The following is a 27,575-nucleotide window of genomic DNA, read 5'->3' as shown; positions in this document are numbered from 1 at the left end:
TATTGACAAAAGAGAGAAAAGAAACGAACAAATGAACAACCTATTTTCATTCATGAAGGAAATAAATCGCCAGCTCAGAACCTGATTTCTTGAAAGCTCAAAATGGACAACAAATATTTCTTCCGAGGCCGAATGACCACAGAAAGAAACGCTGTGCTAATTCCTTGATGACTCATGGTTAACATTCTCTTCTGTGTGGTGTTCACGACTGACACCTGTGCAGCTCTTCCTTATCTTGCATAGAGTTTCAGCATTGACGATGCAGTGTTTCCAATTCAATATCAGTTTTTGTCTGTTTTGTTTGTAAAAGGTGCTGTCTCAGTGAGGCCTTACTAAAGTTTTACACTGTACAGTATATTAGAAAGTTCACGTATGCAACCATGGGCAGAATCGGCCATAATTTCAAACTCTGCTTTCTTTTTGATTCGTACGAATGCACGTACTTGATGTAAATGTATACAAATTGTGTTCCCAACACAATAGCAAGAAAGATAATAATCAAACGCAAATTAACTTCTATCCGTAGATACAGTGGGATGCATGAGTAATACCACGCAAATTGCCCATCATGTTTCTTCTCTATACTATACCTAGTGAGAGCTTTAAGAATTGGTCGGTATTGCTGCTTCTTCGTCATCTTCTTGTAAGAGAACCAAACTCAACAAGCCTAACCTAGCAACGAACGTATTCCACAGGCTTCACAAATCCACCAGGCAATGACAATGCTTAAAACAGTTGTAGCAGCAATCACTACCTTAAGAATTGAAACTAACTCGCACACAAGATACCGACAACCTCTGTACCAACATACGAAAACACATTTCTTAAAAACACGTTTGATGCACCAAAAAAAGAAGTCATGGATATTAGCAGAGCAATACTTGTGCATCCCACTGTACAGGTTCAGAATGTTTCGTGTATGGATAGCATATTATGCTCAACGTGAGATGTAGCCTGTGACCTAACAACCCAGGTCTCTATGATTACCAAGAGGTGTGGTTAGCAAGTAATCTAATCAGGAAGTCCCCCAGTACTAAAGCCGAGAACGCCCTTGCTCACCTTTAAAACTAACAGAACCGTGGGTCTAAAAAGACCTACCTTGTGGTCATAGGTGGGGAAGCGGTTGTGGCAGGCTTTTTCACGGATAACTGAATGAACCGGAAAGCGTCGGCGATCAGTTGGCATCTCCCATGCACAAGCACTCTGCGCACCGTTACTTGGGGTCGATGATTGCTCTTTTTTTTTTCCTCCACAAGCACCGAGCCGAGTGCAGCGGCGAGACCTTCCAGTTGACTCATCAAAAACCCAAGCCGCCACCGACTGCCTGCCTTTCTGCAGTTAAATGCAAAACGCATACAAATTAGGAGGCAGGAGCTTGGTTATACGGGGAAAACAAAAACTAGAGAGGATCGTGGGATGATCAAAATTCTGGGAACAACGATTCCCACTGCATGAAACTAATGGAGATCTGAGTTTACAAACAAAAAATTTATCTTCCTAATTTTATCGCACAACGTGCTAGCATTTTTGACGTCATCGTGGAATGCTTTCATTGTTAGGTTAGCCTCATTAGGTCTAGTTCGCTTAGCATGAATACATTGCAGTGTATTAACACAAAGTTGGTAACGCGTTGTGCGATAAAGGAGACCCGCAAAAAAACAGTCAGCCTGCAAGACGTCAAGTTAGTGGCTTGCGGAACGAAGGACGTTGAAACCACGAAGCAACTTTCATTTAACATTAATCCTTATGTAATGTTTTAATTTTCTGTACAGTGTTTACACGAAATGAACTTTAGTACATCACTGACCATGTGTAATGATGCATTAAAAGTTACAAATTATTTTCAATAAATGCCAGCATCTGGCGATAACGAAAAAACTGCGCAAAATGTGCACAATGAATTGTGCGATCTGCATAGAATTTCTGATTCGAATTCTGTGCCTAATTCGTCAACTCGAGCAAATCTATAATGACATGTTTATTATTCTTATTTAATGATACACGTGATACAGAAAATACACTTACAAAAACATAGGTGTGCTCTTTCTTTGAAAAAAAAATGAAAGTTTCCATTAGCGAACTGGAAATATTAAAATTCATATTTTTTTGGAGCTGAATTTGAAAATTCAGGCGCCAGGTAAAAATTTCCAAGCGACCGGGCGTCCTGTATTTTTCTACTCCTGTATTAGCATAACGCATAAGCATTGAACTGTGCTGGAGAAGTGCTGAACCCTCGCCCCCTCTTATTCTCTTCAATTTAACATTGCAATTGAGGTCTTTCTGTTCATGATTGATTGATGATTCAGTTGGTGTTTTAGGTCCACTTTATGCACAGTAAGGCCAAGCGGGACTGGATCTACAGTTTAAAGTCCGAACTGAACCACTGTGTCTCCACCTGGTATCGAACCCGGAACCCCTTGATTACAAGAAGACGACGCCTTCGCCATTGGGGAGGCTTCTTTCTGTTCATTAATGATCAAAAATTTAGGAGTGCGCAACATTTGGATCACGCTGTAGTTGAGAAGTTACTACACGACAACCGTCTTTGTAGCCAAGTTCACTCCACGTCAGACTACAATGCTACTGTATGGAGAGCGACGTTATGCAATCCTATCGCGCCACTGCAATAAATCGAGGGACAGTGGCCTTGGAACAGACTAGCATAAATTTATGTTTCGTGAATGAAACACATTGCTAGCACGCCATCAGAAAGCTGCCGACTAATACTCTCGGGACAAAATGAAAAAAACAAAATCCACGTCATACTGCACGGGCAGGCGAACACGTATGCGACGCCCACAAGCACAGAACAGGTTCCTCAAGGTTAAGTTACGGTATATAATCACATAGGCTCCTGTGCGTCTCGTGCAACAGTGTGGCAAAATCTAAACGCTTGGACAAGCAGTGGTGGTTAAGAGAAATTTTCTTCCATTTTGAGTAGTCAAGACCAGTGGCGTCGCTAGGTCCTTTTTGGGGTGCTTCAGCCCCCCCAATTTTTAGCTATTAGTACATACAGTATTTCGAGAAAACATATTTGAACAATTGTTAATGCAGGAACATACCTCTAGATACAAAAAATTACCTAAAGAACTTGACATAGACCATCACATCCATAGTACATTTAATGAACGCCATTCCAAAAGACATGTTTCCGAACTTATGCAGAATGTTGCAAATTGCAGTGACAATTCCTGTGACATCAGCATCGTGTGAGAGGAGTTTTAGTTGTTTGAAGAGAATCAAGACATTTTTGCGTAATACTATGGGCCAAGACAGACTTTCCTCACTTGAAATACTGGCCATAGAAAAGGAAGAGTGTCATGAATTGTGTGTGGATTGTGTTATTTATAATTTTGCAAGAAATTCGAACCGCAGAGTACAGCTGATACTTAAAGACATAGTTCACCAGCATTAGAAAAACAGGACAAGAATATCCATCTGTTTTCATAAAAATTAATGCAGTAAGTCTATGTTAGTTTTAATTCATTATGATTGTTATACGTATATTATTGTCTTATTAATCACTTTGCTATTTTCAAACATTAAAAATATTTACAGTAGTAGTAACAGTTGGGCTGAAAAGTTCGTAGGCTGACTCATAGATGGCGTTACTAGAATTAAATCCATGTGATTTTTACTTAGTACTAACCTTCAAAAGATACGTGTATAAATTTCACAGCTGCCGGATAATTAGTTCGTGAGATATAGCATTGTGAGTGAAGCAGCTTTTGTTATTGTGCAAAAATGGATAAAAAAAGAATTTCGTGTGTTAATAAAGCATTGCTTTTTGGCGAAAAAAAATACTGTTCAAGCCAAGGCTTGGCTTCATAAACATTATTCGGACTCTGCACCAGGAAAATCAACCGTTGAGAAGTGGTTTGCTAAATTTAAACAAGGCGAAATGAGCATCGAAGACGATGCACGCAGTGGACGCCCCAAAGAGGCTGTTACCGACGAAAACATCAAAAAAGTCCACAAAATAATTTTAAATGATCGTAAAGTGAAGTTGATCGAGATAGCTGAGATTACATAGCGTTGTTGGAGCGTTTAAAGGATGAAATCACGAAAAAACGGCCCCATTTGAAGAAAAAAGTGCTGTTTCATCAAGACAATGCACCGTGTCACAAATCAATGAAAACGATGGCAAAATTATATGAATTAGACTACGAATTGCTTCCCCATCCACCATATTCTCCAGATCTGGCCCCCAGTGACTTTTTCCTGTTTGCAGACCTTAAAAGAATGCTCGCTGGAAAGAAATTTAGCACTGATGAAGAGGTAATCGCCGAAACTGAGGCCTATTTTGAGGCTAAAGAGAAAACGTACTATAAAAATGGCCTCGAAAAATTGTATGACCGCTATAATCGTTGTATCGCCCTCAAAGGCAACTATATTGAATAATAAAATCGAATTTTGTCAAATAAATATTTTTTACTATGTTAGCCTACGAACTTTTCAGCCCAACTGTTAAGTCATGTATCTGGTTGCAGCCCCCCCCCCCCCCCAAAGCAGATGGCATAGGGACGCCACTGGTCAAGACTTACGATAAACGATGATACCTTTATGCCGGGGTAGACAAAAATAATTTAGGCCCCTTTTTCCATGAACCAGGATTTTTTGCAAATATTCGACTAGGAAAGCAATGAATCCAACTAAGATAAAGCTACACATACTTTGACCTCAAAACTTTTACTTTATTAATGAATACAAGACTGAATTAAAAATAACTGTTGCGCCGAAGTGGTTAACAGCATAAATGCCGGTAAGTATGCAATACATTCAAATTGCCGACTCTACCTTATCGTTGTAGATTTTAAAATTCGTATAACAATAGTGCAAAAATTCATAATGGCATGTTTATATTCTGATTTAATGGACACGTGATACAGAAACCATACATACTAGTTTTAAAAAAAAGTAATGGAAATGTCCTTAAATGAACTTGAAATATTTTTTTTAAAAAAATTAGAACTGCATTTAAAAATTCAAGCGCCATTGTACTTTTCTGCCCCTGCCTTTATGTACCGTCAAAAGGGTTAACTTCGTACAGATTTTGGCATATTCTAATGTGCGCTGCAAAATCCATGACGAGTGACAACACGAAAATTATACGCGAGGAACACTGTCCTTTATACATGTACTGAAGGAATACAAAAAGAAATTCCAAAATATTAGGGTGGGCAAATACGTCATCTTTGCTTACGTTCCTAACAGGTCAAAATTACTCCCATGAAGAAGTAAGATTGTCACGCTTCCGCGACAGTTTTCCCCTTTCCGATCAGTCTATACAACTATACCTCCTGCACCTGATCGGAGGTATAGTTATGATATTTCCAACCACAAACTACCATTATATGTCCTTGGCATCGTGCACGAGAAAATGCTGCAAACAGCGCCAAAGCACAATGCACACAACACACTTCCTCCCTTGATGTCCGCTCCACAACTGCACGTGTGTGGCTTCACACTCCCTTTGTTCCACCAGCATGCGACTCCTACAGACATCTACGTATCAGTCTCATGACGAAGTTACCCTGATATTTGAAATTTCTCCTCCGTGATGCAGAGTCGAGACTTCACAGTTTGGCCTCGCCTCGAACAACCAATACCGATAGTATAGTAGTAACGTCGTCACCTTGTAAGCAAGGGATCCTCGGGATCGATACCCGAGTGGTTTGGATCTCTAAACTGTAGGTCCGGTCCCGATTAGCCTTTCTGTGCAGCAAGTGGGACTTAAAAATTTCAAAAAAAGTAAGGCTTCCCTCCCCCCCCCCCCCGGCACATATGCAACATATCATGAGGAGTCACAGTGGGGGTGGAGATAAAGGGCCCACACGTTCACGATCTTGGGCATTGTGGAGGTGATGAGATTAGCCCCACGCTCTGGAAACCTTTGCCCCGCCGTGAGGCCATATATTGGAGGTTGGGTGCATCCCAGAGACGCTTTATGTTAGAAAATTTCCCACCCGAGCTTACGAACCTCGGAAATCCAACAGACTGGTCCATGGCGGGTATTCAAGGTAGATTGATTGGGATGAGAAGCGTGAATGAGTAATAGATGAAGTCAACGAATGCACATCCACAAAGAGAACCTGGAACCTTTGGTGACGAGATAGTGTGTCGGCGACTCTAAACGATCTTCCACAGAGGCTACAGTCATTATCAAACTAATTCACCGCAAGGAGCAACAAAATTATGTATTCATGACTGGGCCTATTGGACCTCCCGTAATTTATAGATAACCCTAGTTTGCCATTTTCTACTAGGGCTACGAAAGCTAGAAAACAATATTACTCCAGATTTTTTTACATTAAATTCCCAAAATTCCAAAACTAAAATTTCATTACCTTACCATTTGTCATATATTAGAGATGTACTACGAAGAAATTTCAGCGGAAAATGCACATGCTAGGTCGGAACTCTAACTATGGCATACCGTGCGTACGATACGTCAACACTACAGTACCGTCTAGTAACGTATAAAACGCCAACGTTCATTGAGAGACTGGCTATCATTATACAAAACATGTGCAACGCGTCCTCTTTAAATCGGAAGCAAGCTTATTCAAGTACTTACCAATTGTAGACCATCCACCACGGTAAAGGTATGTTTATACTAACCTGAAAATAGAAAAAAAATAACATGTAACTTTTGTACTGAGAAGAATCACATGTACTGAAACGTCATCAGAAAACTTTTCTTGTAAACTATGTACAGCTTGTCCGAAAAGTAACTGCAGTGCAGTGAGAAAATAAAAGAACGTCGACAGCGTGTTATTGGGCCACTTTTCTTCAACCACACCATCAACACAGAACGTTACCGCACTGACATTCTGGAACCCTTTGTGGCTCAACTCAATGAGCGTGAGATTCAAGAGTGTTCGTTCCACATACGGCTGGGGCATCACTCCATTTTTGGAAGAATTTTTTGGTGATCGCATAATCTCCCGTGAACTCTGCCTGCTAGGTCTCCAGATCTCTCCCCCCCGTTTTTTTTCTGTGGGGCTCACTCAATGGACGGGTATACGAAAACAATCTTCACACACTGGCGGAGCTGCAGAGAGCCATTACCCAGCACATTGGACAGAAAACTCCAGCAACCCTCCATAAAGTGTTTAACAATATGCAGCGTCGTGTGCAAACATGTCTTCAGGTCGGAGAAGGACATTTCCAGCATCTCATGTAGACAAAACTGAACTATCGTAAGTACAACTTCAACATTTCCACTGCACAGTTACTTTTCGGACACCCTGTATAAATCTACAAATCACACTATGTTCAGGAATGGATGAAACTGAACACAGCACTAACAGATTGGACCAATGTATATGTATTGATGACAGTTGTCTCAGTTGTTCATGTCAGTCAACAATTCGTATATTAGAAACTGACAGAAATAGAAAACTGTGGCTAACACTAATATCCTAGCTACTATCAATCTTTGTTCTTCCAGTCTATTAAAATGAAGAATGCTACTTTTAAATCTTTGCAGGTTCTAACTTTATTGTATAAGTCCAAGCGATTTGATGATGAAATACGACGACGTAATGAAGAGCATCAGTCCGTAAGCAAAGTATGTGAAATTGGTTGCGGTAAGCTAAACGATAAGGTACACCATGTAATAGAACAAAGTATTTACATCAAGAGTTTAAAAAAAGACAGGAAAAACCACTTGCCGATAAAATTTTACTACCGAGTATTTTTATAATCTAAAATCACCAAAATATGCGAAATAAAATTACCTACAATTTTTAAAAATATGCAGTACAATTAGAAAAATGTGCCCTTACAACTTAACTGTTTCAAACATCAATATTTGACATCTGTTGAGATATTTTCACATACTATTTTTAATCCACTTTATGAGCCCTCGGTTAAAATGTACAATGAATGCTTTCTACAAATTTTCAAATGATTACCTATTGTCAACCAGCAAATCCTTGTACTGACAAAAGCTTCTTTCTACTTCGGCTGGCACAAGAGAAGCATATTTAAAGTAAACAGTGTCATTCGGCTCAAGTTCTGTAGTATTGAGAGTACATTTGTATTGCATTGCAATAGGGGAGGAATGTAGTTCTCATAATTTTGCAAAAAATAAAAACCTACACTTCTAAGAAATTTAACAATAAGCAAATATCTGCTGTTATATTTTGGCCCAAAGTTTATATTTTAATTTCATTTCATTAGAAAAAGAGATTGGTTTTCAGGATATTTCTTTTTAAAAAACTTAGACGTATAATTGTAAAAAAAAAATCAACAACTTGAGTGAACATAGGAGTAAGAACTAACCCACTTTGAAAATGGCTATATATTCCTTGAAAACGCGAAAATATGCTGAAAATTACAGAAAAATATCAAAATCACGTAGAAATGGCAAAATATGCCCTTAAAAAGCACCTTCATTTAGTTTCTTCATAATATGAATTTCTATATATTTAGGCAAGACCAAAAAAAATATGCTGTCATGAAAATCCTAACCCTAGTTACGAAGAAAATATGTTTGTTTAGTGTCCGCATCATGGTGAAACAGCACATGCGAGTGAAGTGAAAGAGTGTATGAAGATAATAATGGAAACTGCAACTTTTTCCCAAAGCGATATACAAGTACTATACGGATGTTAGTTGCCCTCTTTGCACCCGAACCACTGAACCAGCAAAATGACCCAGAAAGTTGCACAGCCAGCTTTATAATCTGATCGTTCGTTCGCCATGTCAGTTCCAGGGATGAACCTATTCAATTCATGACCCACGATTCAACTGAGCCCAGTTGCCCGGTCACGTTCTTCTTTTTTCACAAAACACGATCCGAATCTAAGCTGCACACAGAACATGAAATCCAACATAGGAACGAACTTTGGGAACGAATACATCCAATCCTGTTTCGCCCATAAAGTCCTAGCTCACTGAACTAGGCTAATATTCTGACTCAACTTCACAGGAGAAGAATGAAGCAAATATGGCAATCTCACGTCAGTAGCAGTCTCCTACATGATGTCATCGATAAAGTAGGAAGTCGACCTTTCCGGATTACAAAATACACTACATGCCACAATCGCTCCATTGGGAGAGTGATTCATGTATCAACGACGTCAAAGGAGACTTCTACGAACTGAGACAGCGAATGCGATTTCCGACCAGATTTGTCCTCTTACCAGAACTTCTTTCTGCACTGACATGGCATACAGTAATCTCTAAGCGTCCGCCATGTCTTTCTCTTTGTTTCCGTTCGAGTGGAGAATCCGTTAGAAGGATGTTGCAAAGTGAATACAAATTTAAAGAGCAACGGTTCGGTTATGCACCGCAAAGAACTGGGAGCCACACTTTCAGCAACCGTTGTGGGAGTTTCTAGTTTATCCAGTGGCGGCGAATGGGTTCCAAAACTAGGGGGGCAAAGACTTTTCTCTTCCCTCGTAGCATAGTGCGGGGGCAAAAGTAGCAAAAGGTGGAGGGGGCTCCCTCGCCCCCCCCCCCCAATCGCCGCCACTGAGTTTATCCACACACCTTCAACACCATCTCTAAAATTTTCAGCAACACGCCCTCCAATTCCCTATTTATGGACCTTACATGAATCTAGATTCTGGATTGCAGTATTATCACATTGTACGATGAGAAGAGCATTGACCTTGTTAGAGATTAATTGAAAAACACGCTTACCTTCCTAACTTATACCCTTTACGGTACAGTCACGGACACTTCTGCGTTGTAAAGATTCCATTGGGTCAATGGTGTGGTGTTACAACCCAGAACTGTCTGTGACTGTACATTGGCTATTATTTTTTTTAATGGTTGCCAGACGAGTACGACCCGGTTTTGAAAACAATTGCTTTTTCGAGAAACCATTTGTCCCGGTTTGTTTTTCCTTCCAAATGTTATATTTTCCGATCAATCTCTCTTCTTTTGTAGACTGACAAGCACTTCTCTATTGTTGGAAATTGAAATACGATAGAGGTATTAGAGATTGCTTTCGAGTTCCGCAACAAACTAGCGAGTGTTATTGTTGACGTGAAGAAGGAAAACAGGGATGGACAGTCTGGGTGCCTGCAAGTTGCATTGTCCAATTAGGCAAGTTTTTAGAACATTCACTTCCATATAAAAGTGATTAAAAAGGAATACGAATAGAAATAACTGTTGGAAAGTGGAATCTTGGGTAGTGTGTGTATGTAATGCTTGGCACGTTTTGACTTAAGGTTACCAATGAATTATTTTATAAAAAATCATAATTACAGCATTTAGTAATATCTGTATTAATCCTAAAATCTTCTAAACAACCCAAAAACTGTAACAACAAATTGGAAATTCCAATAGCCACTTACTATAGTAGATCTCTACATGAAAATAGTCCAAAACATGATCTTTTCCTGGAGAATATAGAATTTCTACTGTAACTACAGATGATAATACTCAGTACATCAAACCGAAGTATAGTTTGCTCACAACAAAATTTTATTTTCTCACTTGTCCCTTTTCTTTATTTGTTCAAAAACCTACTTTCAGGGCACTACTACAAAAAATGTTGATTTTTCCAGAAACAGTAAACTTTCCTGACATTTCCAGACTGGTAGACACCCTTATACAAGAGTGACTAAATTCAGTGCCATAATATAAGGACAACGATCTGGTTCCCTACCAAAGACTACATTGTGATTAGATAATACATCATGATATTGGAAACCATCCACCGGTATATCTGTCAGGTAATACTTCATGAGTGGAATATGTAGCTAGGTGTACAAAACAGAAGATGTACTCTGAAACTATTGGATTCTCATGACCATAACTATTGATGCGGATACTTTACTGAACTGACGTGGCAGTTCCGAAATTTCTATCCTAGCGACTTTCAGCATGAGGTAGTTCTGCGAAAAGCTGCGGGCGCGATGCGTGTAATATAGGACACCCTACTGGGTCAAAAGGAAAGGGAAAGTATCGACTACAAACACTCCCAAAGAACTCTCCTGGCAGTTGGTCACACGGGAAGTCTGGCAACGCCGAATGAACCTCAATACATTAGTATTCAAGTGCATGAATTGAGTGTGAAACAGCCAAACTGGCTTCGCATTCCTTCCCTGATAAAGGTTCATTGAACATGCAAAAACCAACGCCGTCTGTTCAGCAGATGCTTACGACCTGCTTCCTTCTTCAGAAGCAGCTGATGAAAGATCTAGTAAATACCTTGGTGCTCATCAATGCAACCAACTTAATTCTAAAACAAAATTAATATCATATACTGCTGAAGTATTTCTGCCCATCCCCTTGTACACAAATAGTTCAAGTTACACCAGTAGGAGTGGAGCCAAATTGGGCAACAACCCACACCGGTAGTACTGTCCATTTCAAACGAGACCACTGGCCAACAGCTCACGTCTAATGAACCCGGAAGCTTCTGTTTCTTCGAAAGTGGATTCGACAAAATAAACTGAAGAATTTTGAATGTGATATGATACAAGTCTAAGTCGTTATTCGTTTAAAAGGGGGTGGGGCTCAGAAATGTCCAAGTAGAAACTAAAAGTGCTCGAAAATTTCGGAAAGTATGCTTTTAATTTGGAATACGACAGTTACTCCTTCAGGGTGTCTATCAAAATAACAAATTCAAAATTCTTGACTTTTTCTTGCACTTTTATTTCTTGCTTCTTTTAACCTTTATTAATTCGACCTCTACTTAGGTAAAAGTTGGAAATTTGCAATTTAAAATGTTATATTTAATGAAAAACCCCTACCAAAAGGCCAGTTCGGATAAAAACTGAAACTGTATTTAACAAGAGAATTAGACTTGCTTTATCTATTAATGCATCCTGGACTCTGGCGTCTGGACTCAAAGCCAGAATAATGGGCAGAAAAGTGAAGTAAAAGAAATTAAATCAATCAGTGCGCTAGAAAATACAAGTATAATTTCTTGTGTTCTTATCGACTTCTTGACCTACTTATTGATTTCTTAACTTTTTCTTCACTTTCATGACTAGTAGATACGCTATCCTGTCTTGCAGATCAAATATCGCACAGGGAGAATTATAACTGGTATGGCGACGAAAACCAAAGAAACCTATAGAAGCCTGATTTATATGAACAATATCTAATGAAATGCTGAAACACGCTAAAAATGGCTTTCATACAATAATGTGGGTTAAAGCTAAAATATCGTTTCAAAAATTAAGCCTTTGTGGGACCAATAAATCCAGCATCATCGTGTTTCCAAAAGGTAGAAACGAGTTTAAATCAACGGTGGGAAAACAAAAATCACAGCCCTATTTACAGGGATCGAAACTGGACCGCTAATTCAAATCAAAATGGATATAAATACCTGCAAAAGTCAGGTCAACTTTGACTGATTTGGTTCGTTTAACTTCGCTTTTTCTGCCACTTTTGGCTAATCGCGAAGACGATGGGTGATGAAGTTGATGAAGAGAGACTCGCGAAGAACGCTCACGGTGGGCGCCGTAGCGTCGTGCTAACCACTCCGCTTGAAGTCTACTTTATGTAGGATCAGAGCCACTTAAACAAGTCTCCACAGGCAATGGTTGGATTATAGCGCATGGATGTTGCCCAGAACCTCAATATTCGATCGATACATAAGAACTTGTGAAGCATTACAGTACTCTCTGACCTTCATGATACAGTTAAGTTCAACTTCCGTGCGAAATGCACTCCATTCACAGGCACAAACAGCGACGTTCAGATCTACTTCCGTTGCTAGCGTGGGTCATGCTCCTGCGGAAGATGATTTTTTCCTGTGGCCTTCACATGACATGCCACATCAATGAACAACATTCCCAATCTTTTTCATCGTTTCCCACTGTGATGAACAGTGAAACTAAATCCGCGACATAATGACCGGGAAAATCATATAGAAGAGACCTTGAAAGTTACAAAATTATGAAACCACTAGTCGTGCGACCCTGAGGCAGAAACTCTGGTTTGTCATGACAGACATTTCGCCGGAACTTTTACATTTCAGTACTATTTGATGAAAATTGCATGTTCAGGGCAGTGTTGCCACGTGAAGGGAAATTTCCCCCACCACAGGGAAATTTAGGTAAAATGTAAGTGAAGACGAAAATTTGGGCGGGGGTCAAAATAGCAGAGATTTTAAAATATCCAAGTCACGTGCTAGACCCAAGCTCCTTAGAAGTGGGAAAGACCTTTTTCCTTTTTATTTTAGTGTAATTTATTTCCCAAAATGTATTACATTTAACATTCTTAATTTGGTTTCAATACATTTTCATTGAAATAATTACAAAATCTAATTCTTGACCTGGTGTAGAATTTGGCACCATTAATCTGAGTTTTTGTTATGTCTTCCATATTTTCATTCAATCAATCCTAATATTTACGTACATTTATTTTTCTATATATTCTCAATCTTGAATGTTCGAAGGAAAACAAGAGCTTTAGTCGCCAGGGCTTCCTTGAAAGCAAGCAATTTTCTTCAGATACGAATGTCCAGAATCATCAACGCATTTGGATTACAGTTTCTAACAAGCTGTATAAACATTATTTCCATACAACCAACCAGATATGTAAATGGTGCAAAAAAAAATCCGAGAGTAATATCAAACTAGGAAAACAATGCAAAAACGCTCAGTGGACTGAAACCTAAGCAGAAAACAATCGCAAAAAAAAAATTACACTCACCTTAGCAACACCGGTACAGGAGGAGCGGAGCACCTAAGTCTCCTTTTTCGGTAAGCTAAGAGGTTGCAAGGAACTCTGCCCCCCCTTCCCCCCATTCTGTCAACTGGAGAAATCCCATGCTTCTGTCTAGCGCCTAGTGCAGTCGACTATCAAACGCCCAGAGCACGGTCGTCCACAGTCGGTGGACTTTCCTCGGTGCCAGAGACAGGCAAGACGAGCTATACTATCACAAGTCAGGCTTGCTTTCTCTTGGTTGAATTATGGAAAAAGATACGAGTAAACACCGTTATGCTAGTTTAACTTGTGGAAAAACACTGGATTAAAAACTTGAAAACACAATACGCAGACGATTCATAAGCATTCTTGCAACGAAAGAAAGTGTGGTTACAAATGTAAATTGGGACGTAAAACGAAGTTGAAGCTATTACGATAACAGCAATGGTTCGATTCAAGCCAAAGCTTTTAACAATAAAACATTAACACTACATAGTGTCAATTTGTACTGCAAAATACCGCCATCACTCTCCAGCAGCGGCGTATACTCTGGGTCATCTAGGTAATCGCAGATGACCCGGCTGTATTTCTTTTTTTAAAAAATATATATATATATATATATATACATTTCTTCGCAAAATGCTTCCAAACCAATTTCGATGCATACATTTCCTTGCTTCCAGTGCGCGAATACTTCCAATCGTTTGCCGCCGAATGTCTGGGAACCTTTCTCCAGCCGGTGGAATGACTGGAATCTCACCATGACGTCATTCCTCCCGCTTTCCTTACAACCCTTGGCGAGGAGGGAGGAGAAAGGAAAGAGGGGGAGGAAACACTGCTTCTCAGGCGCGGTGATTCCGTGCCCAGGGTAAGCTCCTTCTTGTGAGAGTCCACCGGTCGCACTCTCAACCTTCAGAGCCTTACCGTTCCCTCCGCTGAACTAGGGAAAACATACCCGGTAGAGTGCGAAGAACAGGAAAACTGAATAACATGGGCAAACCAATTCTACGCTAATTTTCACTTTACATTTGCTTCTGTCTTGCTGATTTCTGTTACTTGAACATAAATTTATCAAAAGGGAAAAGCTTAAATATTGAAGATGAAGCAAACTGAATTAAAATTCAAAGCTTAAGCAATTAAAGCACCTATTTGCTGACTCCCCCCATCCTTGTATTTACAAAAATAGTGATTGTTTCTCTTCTCTAATCTTCAAAAGCAGCGAGAATACTTCTTTCACGGAACTGAATATTTTTTAAAGGGAAAGATATCAAAAATAAATTATATATATATATATATATATATATATATATATATATATATTAGTTAATTTAAGTTGCTATATTCCGCCTGTTTAGATTAATAGTGATGAAGATGAACGAATTAAACATAAAACGAAAAAAAAACACATCAGGCACGTAACCAGGTGGAGGACTCGGGGGGGCGAAATCCTACAAATATCTAATTTAAAAAGTGTATAGTGGTAATTAATTTTAGCAGGATTAAACACTTTGCATAATACGTTGCAATAATCTGAGATTCATCTTCAGGACTTCTAACCCCACTGTTTCAACTTTATGTGGCGGCTGCTAATAAGGGATGATCCCCATCCCGAAATAAATTTCTGGCTCTGACCTGCAATGATTCGAACTTTTAAAAACCTGTTATTTCGAGCTCGGAAAGGGATTTTTTTTATCATTCATAGGGAATTTCATTCCGAACCAGGAACACAACAACAGAAGTTTGGCGCGTGAAACTGAATGCGTGTAGTCGTTGGCTTCGTGCTGTGCTTCGTGTTTATTATTTATTTAGGTGTTAGTGTTTGTCGTGATAGTGCTGTGTTAAAGGGTAATGGATGTGATACAAGATTTGCTGGTGAAACCTTTTGGAACAAGATCTTTTCAGGAGAAGTTGCAAATTGTAAATACAGGTAGGCCAGTGTCATTGCTTGAACTTATTTCTACACAGAAAGACAAAAATCGGGAATATGTGAGGCATTTTTGCAAGCAAATTATGACAAAACACCATGGTTGACAGGAAGTATAAGTGTTAATAAGCTTTGCTTTTTTTGTTGGCCGTGCTTACTTTTCGGGGCTGAAAAGAATGTATGGACGCGTGGCGGATACTGTAATCTTTGCAACGCTTGTGCCAAACATGAAAAATCCAAAAGTCACATAACTTCCTTTGTTAAGCTGCAATCTTTCGCACAGACACGTATTGATGTGCAACTGGACAAAAAGCATGCTTTGGATGTGGTATAGCACAAATAATCGGGTCCTGGAGTAAGTTGAATTTTGCACTTAAATTAATATTGCGGGTTTTTATTTCACTAGTGCACGTCTTTCATTTTATATTTTACAGGTTGTTTTTTTTATAGCTTTATAATACTGTCTTTTTTTATTATTTGAAATTCTACACGTATATTAAACTGCAATAACGAGAATTAATTGATTGTGGTCGTAGCAATAAGACAAACATTCCGACACAATGTTCCTAAATCCAATATGGATCCTGACATAAATTGCACGGAAACTTTTGGAGTTTGAGGATCAAGGGTCGGAGATTACCCACTCGTTAGAACCAGCATACGCCACTGCTCTCCAGGGAACCGAAAATTACAATCGTGGAACTCCCATACCGTTACTGGCTCGTTAATCAGTCAATGAATGTATTTTCATCAAATGCTCCAAATAACTGCGAGGCAGATTTCCATCTGTACAGGCAAACCTATCGCTACAGATGATCAACGTTCAAACGAAGGCTATGGCGCATCCCGCACTAAGGGTACAATGAAGGGTCTGTGTTCGAGTAACGGTAGTCCATTTCCTCTTCCGCGCACCTGGTGTCTGGAACTAAGGATGAGTCAGAATTGTGATGTAACAGTAGTCCCTATTGTTAATTTTTGAACCACGTGGATACAAACGCTGAAAAGGAGTTGTGGTGAAGCGCTGAAGCACGATGTATTCACGCTTCTTGTGGTGTGGTTAGGTGTCTTGAAATTTCAAAGCGTAGCGAAGTTACGCCAAGAACAGAACACTTCTGAACACAGTAGAAGTTTAGCTTTCTTGCATCTGATTAACGATAAGCAAACAATACTGTATATACAAAAGACTGCTCAGTCCTCTAGCATGCACCGAAAAAAATGAACATCGCCTGCGTAGGTACATCCAGAGCAAGTGATGCCGAACAAAATCAGGGTGGCCACTCTAGGACAATGAAAAAATTCAAGTATAATTCCCGATTTTCCAGGCGAACTTTCCAAAAATTCAAGAATCCAACCAGATGTTGTCTATATCAACTTAACGTATTACCACCTCTCACCACATACACACAAAATATATTAACAATATAAAGAGTGTGTGATGCCAACATATCCAAAAATTCAATTAAACGGTATATATATATTTAAAATATTTTTAATTATACTCAGCAGACTCCAAATACATCTATAAACACAAGTCACAAATGTAACGGGATATAGGCTACTAATCTACGAAAAATTGCAGCTTTCATTTCTTCCTCGATAAAAATTAAAGGATTTTTCATTTTTGGACAAATAGGAAATGTTATTCATCTTGTGTACATTCCTGGCAAATGATTGATTTGGTTTATTTTACCTAGTTTTTCTGCCACTTTTGGATAAACCTGAGGATAAGTAATGATATGATGTAATTAAGGTACACTAACGAAGAACATGCTATGGCCGGGATTCGAACCCGGGACTCCTGGCGCAATAGCGCTCTGTGTCAACCACTGCACGACGAAAGTAGGCACATTCTTCTTGAGTGTCACATTATGTGTACATAGATGTCCACTCGTCTTCACATAAAGTGACATACTTCCAAGTCAACCTTATAAAATGTACCACTTTATGTGAACATAGTGTACAAGGAGGTGTTTCTTGTAGAGTTGAGATTTTTAAAAAAATGCAGGATATCTTATACAATGTGTACATGCAGTATGGCAACTTTTAGTGTACAGTCACGGACACAAGTTACAACGATTACACTGACATTCTATAAACCCAAGTCCAGTTACGGTGGAGAAACCCAAGTACAGTTACGGTGGAGACACATAGCGGTTCGAATCCCACTTTAAACTGTAGATCCAGTCCCGATTAGCCTTACTGTGCATAAAGTGGACTTAAAAACACCAAATCAATCAATCAAAAACAAAGTCCGGTTAAAAATTCAACTCTGCCCTGTATCTCTGGAGCAAAGCGGTGCATAGCTAAGCAGTGCACCCTGCTTCGAAGGCTGGTAACTGCAGTCGATTTCCCCCTCCACGCAATCCCATTCCTTCTCAGGCATTCATTGGTGGAGCAGTCTCGTGTCACTACTTGCGCAGACTTTTTTCCCTTTCGTGGAAAAGACCTGAAACTGTCACCACCACCTCCCCTACTTATCAACAGTGGATAGGGTGGTATAGCTCGGAGCTAGGTTGCTACATATTTGTGCTTCAGCCACCCTTCCTGCATATACGTAAGTGAAAGCAGCAGGAGCAATCATAATTGAAAACCACTATTCTCACTGGCAGCAACAAGCAGCATGGCACATACATCCTTCGGGTTATCTTTGGGAAAGGCACGAGATTAACAATAATGTGGGGGCGAGAAGAAGGAACCGGCCCAAGGGTTGACGTTGAGTTGAGCCAGCGCATGAAATCACTGCCTAAGAAGATCGTGAACCTATCTTTCTGGAATGCAGTTCTCGCTCTGCTTGGAGCACGAGGATGTCGAGCCATACAAAGCTGTCTGTTCCCTATCACGCTGGGCACGAAGATAAAGCCTCTTGTATTGCTTGTGTGAGGAGAACCAGAGGGTATGCAATGCCGGCTAGAGGTATAGACAGCTTTCAAATGCTTGTGTACCAGATTGTGCGTAATAATCGAAAATTCACACTCCGATAGCAGATTTAGCGCAAATTTCTTTCCCTTTTAACTATCATGTTGAATGAAATACTTCCATTAGAACTGATTTCACAATACAGGGTCTCCGAAAATGAATGCTGGGGTTTGTGAAATTATTTGGAAGATATGTTACAAGGTATACCTTGAAAGTTGTTTCATTACGTTCAGCAACTAAATTTCTAAGGTAAGCAAACACATGATTTAGTGATTAAAATAATTTTGCACGAACCGAATAGCACCACAGACGATTGAGAAAGGCCCAATTGTTGACTATGGCATGGGAGGAATTCCTATGGACTGAACGCAGGAGTGTGAGATTGAATTTTTCCACTGTTTTGTTAGATATTCTCGGCCTATTTGATGATTTTCTTTTCTCCACACTAACCCCCTCCCCCCCGCCCTCAGAACTATGAGAACCATCGATAGTTTTCTTCTTGTGTGGTGGATGTTTCTGATAATGGCATCTAAACTGTCCTTCCACCAGAATCATAGATTTGTGTTCCGCCAGCCATAGGACACAAGCAGCTTTCTCTTGTGCGGTGTACGTTGCACTGTAATGATCAAATTTACTGTTGGGAAATGATAAATCAATATTCGGCTCTTGTTTTCCTCTACAAAAGCTTGTCGGAAGTACATTCAGAAACCCTGAAAGATAAGCATATTCGGTGGCACGGTACAGGGGAACAATCACATCTTGAAACCTCCAACCTTCTGACATGGAAATTCTGCAAGCCCCTTCCGTGAGCTTCGGTGTAGCGGACTGTAGCAGGCGTGGCAATGTTTCCATTAAAAACAGATCAACAAATTTATTCACGCCTGCGCGCTTACCAAGCGGTTCTTTTTACCTGCCACGTGTTCATCGCATCGATAGAATATTTGCCTTTGTTATATTACCTCGCTTTCATAACGCGACGATGATAATGGACTGGTAAAACAGATGGTGGGACAGGACATACAGTCCAGTGTTAACCAGGATTCGGACCTAGCTTCGCAGCATTTCATGTTAACCTGCCGTCTCAGGATCAGACTCTAGCTCATAAGATAAAAACTTCCAAAGCTGGGTGAACACCGACATTTTTGCATTGTCACAGGTGATCTAACTGAGATTCCTAACTCTGCGAGTGACAAATTTTCTGTTCTTATCTCGAGAAAGATAATATTTAACATCCTTGCAAATATCCTTCTTTTTACGGTCACCTAAATTTCGGTACATTCCTCTCCTCATGCCAATACAATTAAGTACTAGGCAGACGAGATGTAAAACCCAACAGTAAAAGACACAGCATCATGCGATGACTCATTCTACTGGATGTGAAAGCACCACAAACCGGCTCAGGTCAAATCAAGTATTATGGCGCCTGCATGTGCGATGTTTCATAAGGCAACTTTCATGGACAGCAGGAAAGATATACGACCATCTTTCTCCTAGAAGCACAGAGACCCGCACGGCACAGTCTGATTGGTATCGCACTGCAACACAGGTCTTCAGTTACGAAAAATCCATTCTTTGCTTACTGGGGGGCCGTAAAAGGAATGTTGTTCCTACAGAAACCGCCTGACCAGATACATACTTAGAAGAGATAAGAATCTACATGCACTCCTAGAAGCTGCTTAGTAACTCGTGCAATGCAAACAAAGTATGTAAAAGCCCCGCTTAGTATTATGAACTCATACGTTGCACTTCAAAATAGTTATTATTGTCAATGTGTTAATAACAATGAAACGTGGTCCTAATTATCCTTAACCAATACCTTTCAAATATATTTAGTATTATGGCCTCCCCAATGGCGCAGTGGTAGCGTCGTCGACTTGTAATCAAGGGATCCTGGGTTCGACACCCGGTGGAGGCACACAGTGGTTCGGATTCCTCTGTAAACTTTAGGTCCAGTCCCGATTAACCTTACTGTACACAAAGTGGAATTCAAACATTAAATCAATCCATCAATATTTAGTATTATGGGATTGCTTATGATTAACGTATGAAACATTTCTTTTACACGTATGTTACATTCGGGGCCCAACGCTACCTCTAGTCTCAAGCACTATAGATTTCGCCGAGCATCTCGGAATGGGATCGAATATATGAAACCTTGAATACAAGACCATAACAATATTTATTTAATCATATTGATGAGGTGACACGAGTGGAGGTTACATAATTTGTATTCATGTCTAGATATTAGAATTTTTTAAAAAAAAGACTTAGGTAGGCAGGCCATGTGACACGAATGGGAGAGGAAAGAAGAGTTTACAGGATTCTTATTGGGAAACCTGATGGTAAGAGACCTGTAGGAAGGCCAACACAAAGATGGAGGGATAACGTTGAGAAGGACCTGAAGAAAATCGGTAAGGATGGAAAAGATAGGAATGATCTTGCCCAGGATAGGAACAGATGGAAAGCTTGTGCTGCTGCAGCCATAAACCTGAAGGTTTATGAAGGCTAGAGAGTGAATTAGTATATTTAATATCAATTCTGAAACTAGCGTTACACAAAAGAGCTAAGATTTTCTTACGTCTTTAACTTACAATTGCTATTTTCAACCAAATCACGAATAAAAAGTCAATACAAACAACGTATTTAGCAGCACTGTGCAAATTTATACAGCACACACGTGTTTTTTAAATTTGATTAGAAAAAGGTTTCGCTTTCACTAAGAGAATGGGACTTCAAGCACACAAAATTAAAGAAAATTCTACCTAAGCAATCGAATAATGTGGTCTAACTGCATCTTGACAAAAATGCAGTATTAGACAACACATAGTGCATGTATTGGAAATATTATGATACCACGAAAATAAGGATTCACAATTGCTGACAGGTATAACAGTTCTGCTAAGAGAATCGTATCCCGTCGCCGCTGTTTTCTGGCTCTCGAGACCGAAGTCCGCCACTATTCCTTTCAAACTGCTTCCCAACTGTCCTCACGATGCTGGGTCACAACCGAAATGTTGGACATCGAACCCGTGACCACACAACAATATGAAAACTATAATGCGAAAGAACATACAAAGGCAAATTCACTGTTCACAACAAGATGATAAACCTTGGAATCATTTTACGTTAGTAATTCATCTTTGGGACGTCACAAAGATTCTTCAGAACAACGGGAAAACTTCGGCTAGTCATTGTGTGTCGGTTTTCCTCTTAATTACGATGAGAGCAAATAACATATATATAATGTATGTGCCACAGACGGTGATATGGCGCACGTAGCTTTATTTATACCCCGGCAAAGCAGAAAATGGCTTGGTCAGCAGAAGAGTGCAACTGATGTATACGAAAAAAATTCCACAGCTGTTCACAAACTTACATTTACTTATGTCCACTGATACTAGCAGAGCTATAACGCAGCTAAATTTTCAAATAAAATATGCAAAAGGGCACACTAGCGCGGACTCTTCCAACCTGCCCCACCCCTTTCTCATCAACATGGGTTTGTTAACCTACCATATTCTAGAAAGAGCAAGCGAAAACCAATCAACAAGGGGCACTGGACACACCCACACGGAGATGGTTCAGTCAGCTGGCGACGCATCCTTTTAAGCCCATCAGCTGTGATCAATATCCGTGCTGCTAGGAAACCAACGGTTAGGGGAGGGGTACAGAAATTCTTAAAGGGATTACATTACCTCTCCAGGTCTTGATTGATATGGATGAACAGGGCTAGTGCTAGTGTTTCCATATATCGTTAGTAAAAAACGTCCAGAAGCCAAGCGCTTTCATATCCTCTAGAGCAAGCTTGATTAGCTTCTTTAAAACAATAGATATGCACATCTAATAGCAGTGAGACATAAAACTCTTTATAAAAACACATACACACGCATGCTTTGTCCATTCAAGGGTCAAAAAATTTCACAATTTTTTTTGAACTACTAATTTAATTTTGTGTGCACTTTTGATACTGGCTACACAAAATAATTGATTAATTAGAGTTATTTAAGTCTATTTTATGCACAAAAAGCTAATCGGGACTGGACCTACTGTATAAAACAGAATCCGAACCACTATGTGCCTCCACCGGGTATCGAACCCTTCATTACAAGGCGACCGCGTTACCACTCCCCTCGCAAAGAACAGCCATGCCGGGATTCGAATCCGGGACCTCTGGCGTCGTGACGAGCTCTTGTAACCACTTCGCCACGGGGGTCGGCTCTATACAAAATGACTACAAAGAATCAAAGTCATAAATGCCACCATGACCAAAAGTAATTTATATTTCTTGCAGTGGTTAATAGAGCAAGTGTCAAATGTATACATCATCATTAAACATTCAAATTTATGTAGCTGCTAATACACACAGAATTACACTAAAATGACAAAATTTAAATAGTATTGAAGTAAACAAAAATTTCACACACACACATCACCTCGGCTTTTTATCAGGGTTGTTAAAGGTCCAGGAACCCGTAAATTTTATTGGGTTCCTCTGCAGGACCGGAACCTTTTCTCTCACAATTTAAATTCGGTCCAAGTTGCGTATTGTTTCATTGAAAAAAGGTTCCTGGGCTGCATTTAAATTCATCCGGGGGAAAAGGTTCCCGGACCGAATTTAAATTGAGCGGGAAAAAAGGTTCCCGGACCGAATTTAAATTCAGCCGGAAAAAAGGTTCCCGGACCGTATTTAAATTCATCCGGGGAAAAATGTTCATGGACCGAATTGAAATACTTTACAGATGAAAATGTTCTTTACGGTCCAGAACCCATTTACGCTTGCTGATTATCTCTCCCGGACCGGAATTAAAATTCCTGCACCTTTAATAACCCAGCTTTTTATAGGGCGCCTCCAGGATCGCTCAACATGGTAGCAAATGTTGACCTGCTACGTCACACAGTTTTATGGCCTTTCCTGGATGCAGAGTTGAGAAGTAGCGACGTTCCAGCCGATAACAATTGAAAATCGCATTGCGTTGCCTTGTGGCGTCTGCAGCGAAAATGGCAGGACGTATTGGGCTGTTGAATACAGTGCCACTATTCATGGATTATGAAAGGATGATGACATACATATATATCGGATGCTATTTTCCAAATGAACGTGTGTGGTTAATCTCGAAGTAAAGCATGAGTAGATCTAGATCTGTGACTAGAGATACAATTGGGGGGAAATTTGATATTCCTGATTTGAGAACTTTGGTTAGCTACAACAGATTCTCTGTGGTTACAATTTTCTTTCTCCGACCAAAATAATACGTAATGACCATGGAGGAGTGACATTGAGTGTAGAAAGGTTGTGGCCAATTTTATTTAAGGATATATAAGTATGTTTAAATTAAAGATTATTTTCGTATAGGAGCGCAAGTTCGACACAATACTCTGCTTTTTTTGTGTGCGTGTGACCTTATTGGTTGTAAACCTTTGTTAAAACACTTATACGCTACACTATAAGTGAAAGAATTATTAATTTCGAGAATGTGCTTTGAAATGATATCATTATTCCTTAAATAGTTTCATAACATTGTTAATAGGTCCCCGTGGTGGGCATGAATGTTAGTGAGTGTCCTTTCATCAATTTCATCATATCATCATCACTCATTCCCATCCTTGCAAATTAACCAAAACTGGCACGAAAGCGAAGTAAAATAAAACAAACCAATCAATCTGCCATTGTTAATAGGACAATAATAAATATGATTTAAGAACAGTAATTTTGTTTTTTATCGTCGCTTTTCTGCCACTTTTGGCTAATCGCGAAGATGAGGACGACTTATGATATGATGAAATTGATGAAAGGACACTCACAAAGAACGCCCAGATTGGGATTCAAACCTGTGACCCAGGCGTGGTAGCCACGGAGGTCGGCTTACGAACAGAAATGTTAAACAGTGAGTGTAAGTTGCAAAATGTGTGCAAAATTGTATAACGATGTTGTGTCCATACGAAATCACGTTGTTTTCACGCAATAATGTTTGATATAGTTTAGTTTAAATTATGAATTACTGATTATGCTTTCGTAGCTGCAAGAGAAAATGTAAATTAAAGCAATATAAATAAACAGGTACGAACTGGCGTTTATACATGAATATGCCACAATATGTTTACTTGTATTGGTGATTAACTTTGCATGATCATCGTTTAAGTTATTGTAATACCACCGCGGTGGCTCAGTCGGTAACGCGTCTGACTACCATACTAAAGGTCCCGGGTTCGATCCCCGGCCGGTTCAAATCCGGGAACTTTCCTAACGTTGGAAGCGGCCCCGGCGCCCACCCAGCGTCGAATAACATGGGTACCTGGGGGAAACCCTGGGGGGTAAAGGCGGTCAGGTGCGTGATGCTGATCACATCACCCCAACCACGACCGGATCAAGAAAGTGTGGGGCGTTACCCCCACACCCCCTATACGCCTTCATGGCGTGGTGCTATGCACTGGGGAGCACATTGCTTTTTTTTCACTTTTAATACCACCCTCCTTCCAATGGATTTTCAAATATCACACTTCCTAAACGATGCATTTCTTGATATCACACTTCCTTAAAAAGTATATATTTCACATAGGAAATAGCCTCGATACTTGTTGCCAATTTTTCTTGCAAGAAGAAGCTGGACACGTACTCGACATTCACAAATAACATCCCGGAGTGATTAACACATCGCGCTATGACGCCAGGGGCCCGATTCGAATCCCGGCCTGGGCATGCTGTTCCTTGTGAGTGTTCCTTCACCATATCATCACTCATCCTCATCTTCGCGATTAGTCAAAAGCGGCAAAGTAAAATGAATTAAATCAATCAAATAACATCCATATTTATACCGGAACTCGAATCCTGAACTTAGGTAGCGATATAAAATGTGCTCTCGACTTCAAGATGGACACGTGTTTGCAAGAGTATGCTCACCCGTTTTGCCAAAAAAACTTAATGTTCATTACTTGGGTTCATTACTTTTTTTAACTGCGTTAAGCGGTTGGAATTTTTAAATATACCTCAGGTGAAGCCAGTGCATAATTATCCGTTGACAGATGACTCATTCTCCGAGAATATAGTGGCGAAATAGTTATTACTATTTAAATCTATCGGATGCGCGACCTACAGGTGCACTTGGGCTACATAATCAAACTTGCAAGTATATACTTTTCACTCCACGCATCTGAGTTCCGCCGCGCCATGTTGCAAAGCAGACTACCACAGACTTGCAGACGACAGTTGACCGCAGGCAGCGAGAGAATTTTATGTTGAGTGAAGCCGCGGTCGCTCCTTCTCAACAACCAGGTAGCAAGCGCCTCCAGGATTCTTGCTACTCAACAATGTTGGGTTGCTGAGTGATCCTGGAGGCGCCCATTCTATTTCAGAATGGACTACACCAGGGTGTCCGAGAACTATGTGTACACCTTTAAAGCCGCATAAAACATCGTTGTAAAATAACGTTTTATTTGCTTAACTTAGAGAATGACACATACTTCCAAACAAGCAAATGCTAAAAATCTAAAAACACAGTACATCCACTAGACAATTGCCGAACAAAGACCAAATATGATGGTAAATGCAATTACTTTCTCGTTGCTCTCGGCTATGCGGTGCCGGTAAGCACGTTATCGGAAAGCGGAACCTGTTCCAAAGTACTTTCTCCACTCCTTGACCCAAGTCCAAGTTACATCACTCCTATAATTATCTATGAGTAAACTCGCTGGCCTCGTTACACATCAGGATTCTCCTCTGCATAAGCCGGCCGACTCACCTGCTACGAAAACCTACAGATTCCCCGTCCGAATGCAATTCTTGGACGAAACTTACAAAGAACTAAGGATTGAACCAGTTGATACTATCACGCAATTCCCCCGTGGCAACCTGACAGTATTTGTATTCTGTATTATTCTAATGTCACGTCGCTTTTCTGCCCCCTTGGGACAATCGCGGCCATGAGTATGAAGGATGATGAGATTAAATTGAAGAAGAGACACTCAGGAACACACACACCAACGTTAGGGCTCGAAGGAACAGTCTGTGGCAGGATCGTAAGTTCAATACTCAACATGATCCATCACATGCATGACTGACGCGACAAAAAAGACGAAGTTTGTTTATAAGTTCATTTCAAGCTCAGCGGGTTCACCGGAGCTAGACCTACAGTTTAAATTGAGATCACTATGCAGAGATCTCTCTATTAAGGGAATGGTGTGTACCAACATGTTTACAAGCAACTTGATTCCTATTTCTTGTGCTCCAGGACAAAATGGCCCATGCAGCAGAAACCGATAAACACAAGTCGCATAGTACATTATGCATAAGTGGGATATGCAAAGAAATTGCAAGACAAGTTGCCCATCAGCACGTTCATTCCACTGGTTTTACGAAATATGAGTACGAGGTTCAAGAATTGAAACAAAACACCAACAACCTCTGCATTTCCATCAGAATAAACGCATTCTTTAAAAACACGCACCGCGTTACTGCAAAAAAATAAAACAGCAAAAAGGAAATTGTTTTAAGTCCTTTAAGGCGACAGTACTAGCCACTAGGCTATCGGTAAGACAAAGTTTAAGAAAAGCGATGGTCTACTTGGCTAAAAATATTTACACATCCCCACTGTACAGTTAAGAGGAAAATTGTAAATTGTAACTAATATGGCATAATTAATCTCCGTCCCACAAGCTAAATCACGATCATTAAATTTACACTGAAATCGAACAAATAAACAATGTTTTGGGGTAAAATTCTACCGAGGCAACAAGCACAGTCAATCTGTTTTAGCCACGATCATCGAGCAACTGCGCATGCGCTATCTGGACGAGCCTACTAGGAAAATAGGGAGGACACCTGGGAAGTGGAGTGCTGACGGGGAACCAGGTTGCGTGGAAAGTGTTTGTTACGAGTTCTAACAGCCATAACAAACAAAAATACGAGCAATAATAAACAATCGAAGGTATTAAAGCAAAATTCTAACCTAAAAATTACACCATTATTTCGCGCATATTATCTACCTACCTCCCCTATCCCATTTGGATTCGTCCACTCGAGATGGGCGCGGCTTTTTCGGTCGAACAGTAACGCATGTTTCACTCTTGCACCAGCTGAAAAAAGACTAGCTACGTGCGCGGAAGCCGCATTGTACAC

General features: G+C 40.0%; 1 protein-coding gene across 14 annotated transcripts in view; it reads right to left on the bottom strand.

The window, feature by feature from the left end:
- The window catches only part of beta-Spec (spectrin beta chain), a 418,936-nt gene that overhangs the window by 202,636 nt on the left and 188,725 nt on the right, over positions 1 to 27,575 (bottom strand). The window contains exon 1 of one of the 14 annotated variants that reach the window (XM_083113685.1): positions 6,578 to 6,595. The exons of the other annotated variants lie outside the window; for them this stretch is intronic. The gene's annotated coding sequence lies outside the window, so the exon portion shown is untranslated. Of the gene's footprint in view, positions 1 to 6,577; positions 6,596 to 27,575 lie in introns of those variants that run through there. 14 annotated transcript variants of the gene reach the window in all.

The sequence above is a fragment of the Lepisma saccharinum genome, chromosome 28 (assembly GCF_977018435.1).
Source record: "Lepisma saccharinum chromosome 28, izLepSacc3.1, whole genome shotgun sequence".
Classification (NCBI taxonomy): Eukaryota; Metazoa; Arthropoda; class Insecta; order Zygentoma; family Lepismatidae; genus Lepisma; species Lepisma saccharinum.
This window is presented reverse-complemented; position numbering and strand designations above follow the sequence as displayed.